General features: G+C 42.7%; 1 protein-coding gene across 8 annotated transcripts in view; it reads right to left on the reverse strand.

Moving 5' to 3' along the window:
- The window catches only part of TDRD3 (tudor domain containing 3), a 157,165-nt gene that overhangs the window by 47,290 nt on the left and 99,929 nt on the right, over positions 1-9,946 (reverse strand). The window lies entirely within an intron of this gene.

The following is a 9,946-nucleotide window of genomic DNA, read 5'->3' on the forward strand; positions in this document are numbered from 1 at the left end:
CCAGGGGGTGCCCCCGCCCGGGCCCCATCCCCTGCCCACTCCCTCAGCCAACCTGAACACCCCCGAGCCCTGCCAACTCTCCCAGCCCCTGCCCTCCCCGCAAAGGCTGCCCCAGCTCCCGGTTCTTAAAAAAAAGAAAAAAAGGAGAAGAAAAAGACCTGCTACTGCACCAGCCATTAGGGCCTCTGAAGGCTTGTAGCAGAGCCCTCCCATGCAGCATGGGGCAGTGGGGGGGCAACAGGGACAGGCCCCCGCCACCTGGCAGCACCCAGTGTGCGGGGGCTTTTTTTTTTCTCTTTTTCCAAGAGCCGGGAGCTGGGGCCAGGCACAGTAGCCATGCAGGGGGCTTGGAAAATGGGTGGGGGATGGGGGTTCATGACAGAGCCCCACCATGCAGCACAGGGCAGTGGCAGGCAGCGGGGATTGTCTCCCCCCACCATACCTGGCAGCAGCTGGTGAGTGCCTGGGCTCTTTATTTTTAAAAAGCCGGGAAGTTGGGACCAGGTGAGACAGCCACTGACAGGGCTGGGACAGTGGGTAGGGGATGGGGCCTTTTTGATTCAGAGATTTAGTGGCAGCTGAAACTCTGAATCAGATTCAGCCGAATCGATTTGGGACAGTGATTCAAATCACCAAATAGAATCACTGTCCCAACAATCAGCCAAATCTGAAGGGAATACTAGCCGCTTCACACAGGCCTAATATACAATGTCATTGAACAGCTCAACCTTGCCCCCCCTGTCTATCACTATTTGCTCCTTTTGTTCAGTAGGGGTCCTATGCTGCCCTGCGCCTTCCTTTTACTTCCTACATACCTAAAAAAAGACTTTTTATTGTTTTGAATTTGTGTTGCCAGCCCCAGCTCTGTACTTGCTTTGGCTTTTCTAACTGCCTCCTTGGAAGTACAGGCCAAGTAGATATACTCCTCCTTGGTAGCTTCCCCTTGCTTCCAACACCTATATGACTTCTCTTTTGCCCTTAGGCTCCCCTGGATTCCCCTGTTTAGCCAAGGAAGTTTTTTGGCTTCTTTCCCCCTTTTCCCTCGTATTGGGATAGTCTCCCTTTGTGCCCGAAGGATTGCTTCCTTTAGGAACGACCACCCTTCCTGGACTCTCATCTCGCCAATACTCTTCTCCTGCAGTGCGTCATTGACTAGACTCCTAAGCACACTGAAGTTAGCCTTCCTAAAGTCAAGCACTTCCACCCTACTGGTTATCTTACCCATCCTACGCTGTAAGCTGAATTTGATTGATTGGTGGTCACTGGTCCCAAGGTGACCACGAATCTGCCTACCAGGTTCTCCCCCGTACCCAACACCAAGTCCAGAAAGGCATTGCCCCTAGTGGGACTGTATACCTCCTGCATTAGGTGGAGGTCCTCCATGCAGGTTAAGAACCTATATGAATGGTTGGATTTGGCTGTCTGCTTCTCCCAGCACATGTCAGGGTACTTTAGGTCCTCCATGACAACAACATCCGTAGACTGTACTGCCTCTGAGAGCTGTCTCAAGAATCCAAAGTCTAGCTTTTCCTCTCGGTGGTCTTTTATTACACGTGACACATACCAAAAATAAAATTTGGTATAGTGTCACATTCTGCTTTCTCAGCTAAATGGGAGCAAGGGACCAGGGTCTGGCCCCTCACCCCCACAACACTACTTTCCCCACCACCGCAATGAGGGGTTGGGGGAAGGGGAGGGTTGAATTTATGACAACCATCCACTAATTAGATTTATACTTTTCTATCTTTAGAATCTAATTACTGGAGGAGGTTGTCTTAAATCCAAAGTTACCTTGGACTCAGGTAAATATGGCAATTTTTCAGCTAAGTAAGAAGTTAGGAATTTACAAGTAATCCTAAACTATGTGATACATTTAGCTAATGCATAAGCAGCCACTTAAATAAGAGCTACATTATACTAAAGAGCTATGTTCCAAAATCTGAATTAAAATGACCCTGAACAGTTTTTAGAATGTATATTGCTATTATATAAATTCACATAGCTTAAATGAGGTCTTCTTCATATACCTATATCAGTCAGTTATTATCCAAACTAATTTCAATTTGTTCCAAGGTATGGTTAAAGAACTTGTTTATAACATGAAAACCTGGGGATTCAACTCCCAAGTATATATTCAACTCAGGTATTTTGATAGGAAAGGATAAACATTTTAATGCTTATGCAGTTCCATGTAGTTCGTTTGTTCCGTAAAACAACTCCTTACATAGTCTACAGTAGTTTACATGACAATATAGAATGTATTTACAGTAAATTTATCACTTTAATGGGAACAGCTTAATAAACCATTTTTTAATTTATGGCAGCATATTACTTATGACATTATTTATGGCACTGATTACATAGTTATTTTGGTTTGGATTGTAATTTAGGACCACCAGCTACAAGATACAAGTACAAACTTAACTATAAACCAATAAGCAGCCCATCACCAGAGTATAAGTAAATGTATGTACTTACAAACAGATCTTTATCTGCATCAGAGCTGTTCAACTCCTAAGCACCTGGAGGCCATATACCCTATGGTAGGAGTAGGCAACACTCAGCACGAGTGCCAAAGCATGGCATGCAAAGGCATTTTCCTTGGCACGCACATCTTGGGGCGGATGCTGGGGAAGGGGCTGGGGCTGCACTGCCACAACAAGGATCAGGCCCCTGACAGTTTCCCTACCATCTGCCTCTGGCACACCAACGTCTTACAAGTCAAGGTTGTGGGTGTTTCTAGCACTCTGCCCAAAACCGTTGCAGACCTCTGTCCTATGGGCTGCTCTAGAGGAGGCCACAGGAATCCAATGTATGTCCATGTATGTCATGCATGGAACAGTGGGCACTCCCCTACCCTGCTGTACCAAGTGCAGATGCTCCCCCAACCTATGGTTTTGAGTGCAAGTAGACACCCCACTCCTGCACAGTGCAGTGCTCCACCTTACCTGCGACTCCCCGCCAGCTCCCCCATGGCACTACACTGCATAGCCACTCCAGGATTTTGGCTCCCCAAGCACCTTGTGCTGCAACACCCTGCCCCCTGGGGATAAGTCAGGCAGCACAAGCAAGGGAAAGAGAGGAAACCCCAATCCCCAGAGAGATAGGGGCAGCAGCAGCCAGTTGAGCGCCCAGGGCTGCATACAGCCCATAGGCTGCCAGCTGCACAGCCCTCTCTACATTATAAAAATCCCAATAACATTCAAAATAAACCACGTGACATGTCCACATAGAGGAGTAAAAAGGACATATTTTATCTTAGATGGACCCACACATCCTTGGTCCACATAAGGAAGGCAGATTAGTTGTGTGGGTTTTTTTTACACGTCTCCACCCACAAACAGACAAGTGGAGGAGGCAATTATAGTTCTTTCTTGTTAATTGAGCTGCTAAGCAGAAGCATAGCAGCAAATTACTTATTACTGTGATGGGGCTGACAAAGCAGGAATTGCGATCCCAGTCTTCTTCAAAAGAAACACAATTATGTATAATTCCATACCGTGGGCCACACAATTCATTTCTTCTTAATTTTTTTTCCATTTCAAGAAATAATTAGGTTTGTAACTATGGAAAAATACTCCTTACTCTTTTTGAAGGTCTATACCTAGAGTAAAAGCCTGAGGTGGAATCAATCTAAGATACAGAGTTTTCTGTCAGCAGTGTTGTTTAAATCAGTAACAAACAGAACACACTTCTGCCCTTTGTTGGGGAGGGCAAACCTTAGACGGGGTTCTGTCATTTTTAAACCAGTCCGTGCGTACCAAACTTCTGTTTTGGTACAGCTATAGGCCACTTTTGTGTGCCAAGCTTCTGTTCTGTTACAGGTATAAACTGGTTTCTGATCACTTATATTGGTAAAACTGCAATGTCTGTATGGACCTGGCCTTTAGGTTCCTGATAGATATTATATTTGTCATTCATTATATGTAAACATCATGTAACAATTGTAACATACTAGAGATTAAACCAGTTTATCCCAGTTAAACCATAAAAATGGCAGATCAGCCACAAAACTAGCTCACTGAAACAGCACCTTTTTGTGGCAAGGAAGTATCCTGCAATAATTTTAACGTGACACATTACATTCTGTCACTCAATACTCAGATGTAACACATGACGAATGTAAGATCTGCCAGTGGCCTTCTAGTTCAAGACCCTTATGTAAAACCAAGAAAAGGAAATGCTGATGATTCAGAACTCAAATTATAGTAATCTGTTTAATTAAACAGTAAAGACAACTACCTGTCAAAAACATAATATTTTAGCAGACAGCAACTTTATTTTTAAGATATCCAATCATTTTCCATCCCACAGAAAAACATAAGGATTAAGAACAGGATAAGTGATGAAAAAAACAGCACCTTTGTTGAAGGTGTTTGGAAGTATGTCTGAGGCTGATGCAATTAAATCTGCTCAGAATTAAGTTCTTATTGGAAGAACTCATATAACTGTTTCCTAAATATCATAAAGTTAGGAGCAAAGTAACAAAAATAGGAAAATGCCGGTCAAATGTTGTATATAACAAATACAGTACTAAATGCAAGATAAAGACTGTTTTTTCTAGCTGTATTTTTTATGATGATATGAAAGCAATGAACTTCACTTTCAGATTACCTTAATTTCCATTTTGCTTTGACTGATTGCAATGCATCGCAATCTTCAAGTACTCATGAAAATTCATGTGTTACCAAAAGCTTGATAATCGGGACCTGCTATATTTGGGATTGAATTTAACACAGAACTAAACTATTCCGTGTTAAATTTACCTGCCTTGTCACTCAACATTGAAGACTTTTAAAACAGGCTAAACTGGCATAAAGGTTACAGCTTCTAAATAAATGTAAACTTTTTAAATTGGTCACTAAGTAGGTGCACGCATGGTATGCATCCCTTAACGGCAGAAGTTAGAGATAATGGATGCTTATCAGAGGTTTTATTTTTAATGCAGAGGTAGCAGAAAGGAATGTCCCTTGCCTTCACTTCTTTTTGCCCTCTCCAGTGAACCATTAGCTAAAGCTCTTAGGAAAGTAATAGATTTCCATAAGGTAGCAGTAATATAAAACTTAATTTTGCAGTTTACAGAAATGACATGCTGTTCTGTCACACAGCAAGGCACCTCAGCCCAGCCATTACTACTGTAAGTGAAAGTTTGGGAAAATGGTCTGGAAAATGTTCCATTTTGACATTAATTACAAGCTAGGTCTTCTGCTAGGTAGTCTGAAGGAAGACTACTAGCATTTTTCTTTTAAACTGTCAGTCAATTACTTTACTTGTCTAGATCTCCATAAATCTGTGACCTTGAGAAAAGTATACAGTGGTAACTATACTGTCTTATTTAGAAGGATGAACAGGAACTTGCTGGAGTTGCATATACAGCCAGGGCTAGTTAATGAAATCAGTTTTCATAGAGAGTAGTAATTCTCAAAATATACAAAAGTTATTCTTTCTAATATTCAGAAAATAAGGCAAAGAATTGGAAATGTGTTTGTGCACTGTATTTGTAACAATAAAATAAATAAATGGAAGCTACCTAAATTGCTACCTAGAACAAAATGATAAAAGCATGAAGCTAAATAGTTTTAGACTATTGTTTTAGGTCTGCAAGAAGAATAAATGTAGACCTGCAGGATTCACTGACTGAAGAACCAAATAATGGATGTGACAAAGTATGATATTTTTTTTTTCTGTCCTGTATCTTATTATTAAAATCAATAACTAAAGAGATGCTATTGAAAAAAATAACAAAACTTAAATTTCTTTACCTGTGCTATTAAAAGCAATTTACCATATTAAAACAAAAAAATGTGTTTAAATCCAAATCTATTTGGATTTTTACCATTAATGATTTTTTTTTTTTAACATATTAATGACAGTAAAAATAGGCTTGATTATTCTACAGCACATTTGTTTCTAGAAAACTTCACCTCCTAAGCTACCACCAAGCAATATTTTCTTGCAAACACTGCACTGGAGCACTAATTTAATAACACCACCTCTTTTAAATGAAAGAAACATTTCTATGATAAAAACCTGCCTGTCTCCACTGAAGTCCTGAAGTTTTAAGATGTTATGGATGTCATGACCCAAAGGCATGATTTTGTGTGTGCTTCGGCACCAGAATTATCCCCGCCAGGTTACAGCTTCATTGCACGGGAGAGTTTCCTATTGCAGAGGAGAACCCCGGTGCAAGGACGAGTTTCCCGCCTATTTGCTGCTTCTTTTGCAGGGTGCATTGCTCAAGTTGCAAGAGAAATGCACGGTGCAAAAGAGTTCCCGCCACCCGCATGCAAATTCGTTCCCCGCTATTGGCTAGTTTTAAATTATTCCCACGTGGCGGCTAACGATTGGCCTGTTAGCCATATAAGAGGCTTGAGCAGTTTCCGCCCAAGCCGAAGAGGACTCCACATCCATCTCGTGGAGACTCTGGATACACGGCAGGGTAACAGAGACCCTGTGTGAGATTCAGAGGAGCTTGGCGACCTGATCCATCGCCCACCTCTTCCCGTCTTCGAGCGGAAAGAATTTATAAGACGTATCTACGAGTCCGATTTTGGTGGCGCGCTCACCCAGAGCATCCGGAGCTCTGTTCCGTGGAGCCTAGCAAACTCCACGTGACTGTTCGCGTTGTCTGTGTCTGTAACCGCAACTCAAGCAAGTTTTCCAGCCTACACCACTACCATCTCTGGTGTAAGTAAACAATCTTTAAATCTACCGCTAAGCGTCTGTGCCTAATTCCAGCTTGTCGCCCTCCCTCTCCGATCCAGCGTGCCCAGGCTGCTGGCCATAGCCCGCGTGCAGCACGGAAAAGGGCCCGGATCGCTCCTGGCCCGCACAATGGAAACCCAATCTTAGTGTTAATTGGAATGGTATCTAAAGGGGTGGGATGTGTAATCATATTTCTCTATTGTAGACATGTTACTATGGAGCACCCCCATCCCCAGTTGCACCATGGGGGAAGCCTATCCCTAATATCAGGGTTATAGCACTCAGAAAACAAAGTGGGAGAGAGCATTCAGCTAGAGCTCTCAGCTGCATACCTACTTTTTAAAGGTCTAGGGCACTGGAAGCCCAATATCAGGGAGCCTTTTCCTAATGTTGGGCTCATAGCACCCCAGACCTTTATAAAGCAGGTGCACAGCTTCAAGCCCAAAGCTGCATGCCTGGTTTTTAACATTTGCAGGTACTCATACAAGCAGCACCAACTGTGGAGCTGCTGGCTCCCTAGATGCCACTTGCACTTTCATGGGTGTATGCATCTAGGGTGCAGGGATCTTCCTGCTCCCCAGCTGTAATGACTGTATGATAATTAAACTATCTTTAAAATCAGCCATCTTGGTTACTGTAGCAGTCTAGCAGCAACAATACAGAAGTCAGCATGCATGCAAAATCTGCCTGAGAAGCAGATCTGCAAACAGACTTTATTTGTGGAATAGGAAAAAAAAGATTCAGGCAATAAAACTGCGCACTCAAAAAATAATTAAGCACCCTAAGAGAGAAGACATTCAGAATGAAATAATCACAGGGTTGGAAGGGCCCCAGGGGGTCACCTGGTGGAAATTCCTGTATGAATGCCCATCCTCAGAGTGTTGCTAACAGAATTAAGGATATAAAGTAAGTTGCCATCACTAGTTTGATGTTTTGATAGTCTATACTAAAATATCAGTGATTATCTCTAAAAGCATTGTTCCTTTATCATCAAAATTTACAGTGGCCTGCTCTGCTTTAACTCCAGTTAGTACACTTCCATGCATGTTTGCAATTAATAGTAACACTCTTTGTTGCACCTTCAGGCTAAAATAATCCATTCCCCAGAGTCAAGCATATAACACATGATACAATGTTAAAATATATGACAAATAAATTACTATTTATTAAGGGAAAGATGTACTCAAAAGATACTTAAGACAAAGGACTAAGACAAAAAATACAGTTCAATGAAATTCAACATCATTATCAATGAACTGGAAGAAAGATAGAAGAAAACTAACAGTAAAATTTGTGATTACACCAATTTAGTGGAAGAGTAACTAATGAGGGAGTAAGAACACTTAGAGACCAATCTGTATGACTTGATAAAACAGACTTACTTGAACAGGAACCTACAGTTCAGTGCTCTTGGTAAGAAGGTTAATACAGGTTCTCTGAAGTATAAACAAGAGAATATCAAACAGGAGTAGGGAGGTTGTGTTACCTTTTGACAAGGTAGAGATAAGAACATGGGTGGATTACTGTATCCAGTTCTAATGTATACACATCAAAAAAGAGCCTGAAAAATTACAAAAGTTCAGAGAAGGGCAACAAGAATAATCAGACGTCTAGAAAAATGTCTCTTTCAAGAGGAAGTCAAAGAGGCTCAATCTATTTAGCTTATCCTAGAGAAAGTCAATTTACTTGAATGTGCTCTACAACTACTTACATAGATTTTTGATGAGAGAGCTTCAATAAAAAAAGGCACAATAAGTTCCAATGCTTGAAAGCTGAAGCTATACAAAAAGGGATAAGTATTTTTAAAACATGGATAGCAATTAACCAATGAAACTATTCATCTTGGGAAGTGGTAAATTAAAGTGAATTTATTAAGGTTTATGGACTTTATCTAATGACTGCTTCATGTAAAAGACAAAATAGTTTTGGGAACAGGGTCACAGACCCCAAGTGCTCTAACCACTAGACATTGACTCCTCAATCTACATTTTCACTGACTACCTGTCTTGTATGCATACCAGCCCAGCCGCTGGCTTCTTTACTTTTCATTCCATCCAGGAAGATCACACACAAACTGCTGAAACTTCCTTAGCCTGACGAAGGGTTTTTGAACCCGAACGCTTGCTTAATAATTATTTTCCAACTATTTGGGTTGGTCTAATAAAATATATCAGATTCACCCAAAGAACCTTGTCTGCCTAACCACTAGAAGCACCTTCTTGCCCCAAGTATCTTGCATTCTTTGCTGCAGAATAGTACAGGTTCAATAGAAAGGGCAAGAAGTGCTCCAGCCCTGATCTATCACCTGGTGGTTAACACCTGGGAGCTGGAAGATGGGAAATTAAATGCCCTTTACCTGAGGACTGTATTGAAACAGAATCGCTTGCTTTCTGGACAAGTGATTTAGCCACTAAAATATTATATAAAAAGCAGGCATCTCTTCCACCTCCAACCCAATTGTTGAATGAGACCACGCCCAAATACTTCACAGCATGTCTGCTCTTACCATCATGGACCTATATCAGGAAAGAATTCCAGGCTCTGGATTCTCAGTACAAGGAGCACCTCCCTCCAGCTTTGAGTCATGTACATAAGTTTTATAAAGGGGCATGATTTCGGAACCACTCATCCTCAGCATTGCCTACTGGCTTGCTCTAAATGGCTTCTCTCACTGCTTGCAAAATGTTTTGGATGCTATTCTAAGGCACCTGAGTCAGGGTTCTACATTCTATTGTCATGCCAGAGGTTAGAAACACAGGATATTTATGGACTCTGCTAGAAGTGCACTGATAGAGATTTTTGGGGCTGATACCAATAGCCGGTTTTTAAGGAGGCGTATCAACCAATACCAATCCGATTTCCAATAGGCAGCCCAGCAAGCTAGCTGGTAAGTCTGCTGTGGTGGAAAGGAGGGGAAAGGGAAGGGAAGGGGCATAGGTGGGGCAGATCGAGGCCCCCGCTGTGCGGGAGGAAGTGGGGCTGGGCCAGGTGCTGCCCAGCCAGGGCGGGGCAGGAGACAGAACCACAGCTTGTCCGGGGGGGGGGGACATGGCTCTTGCTGCAACATGCACCCTGGGAGGCACGTGGGGGGCATGTCCTCCCCAGATCTGTGCAGGGTGGGGCAGGCTGCAGCTACAGGCTGGGGCCGGGGCTGCCCAGGCTCTTCCCTGCAGGGGATGGGCCAGACTGCACTAGGAGGGAGCTATGGCAGGGGGCTGCAGCCATCCCAAAGTTACCAATA

Source organism: Alligator sinensis, unplaced genomic scaffold, assembly GCF_000455745.1.
Source record: "Alligator sinensis unplaced genomic scaffold, ASM45574v1 scaffold80_1, whole genome shotgun sequence".
Lineage (NCBI taxonomy): Eukaryota > Metazoa > Chordata > Crocodylia > Alligatoridae > Alligator > Alligator sinensis.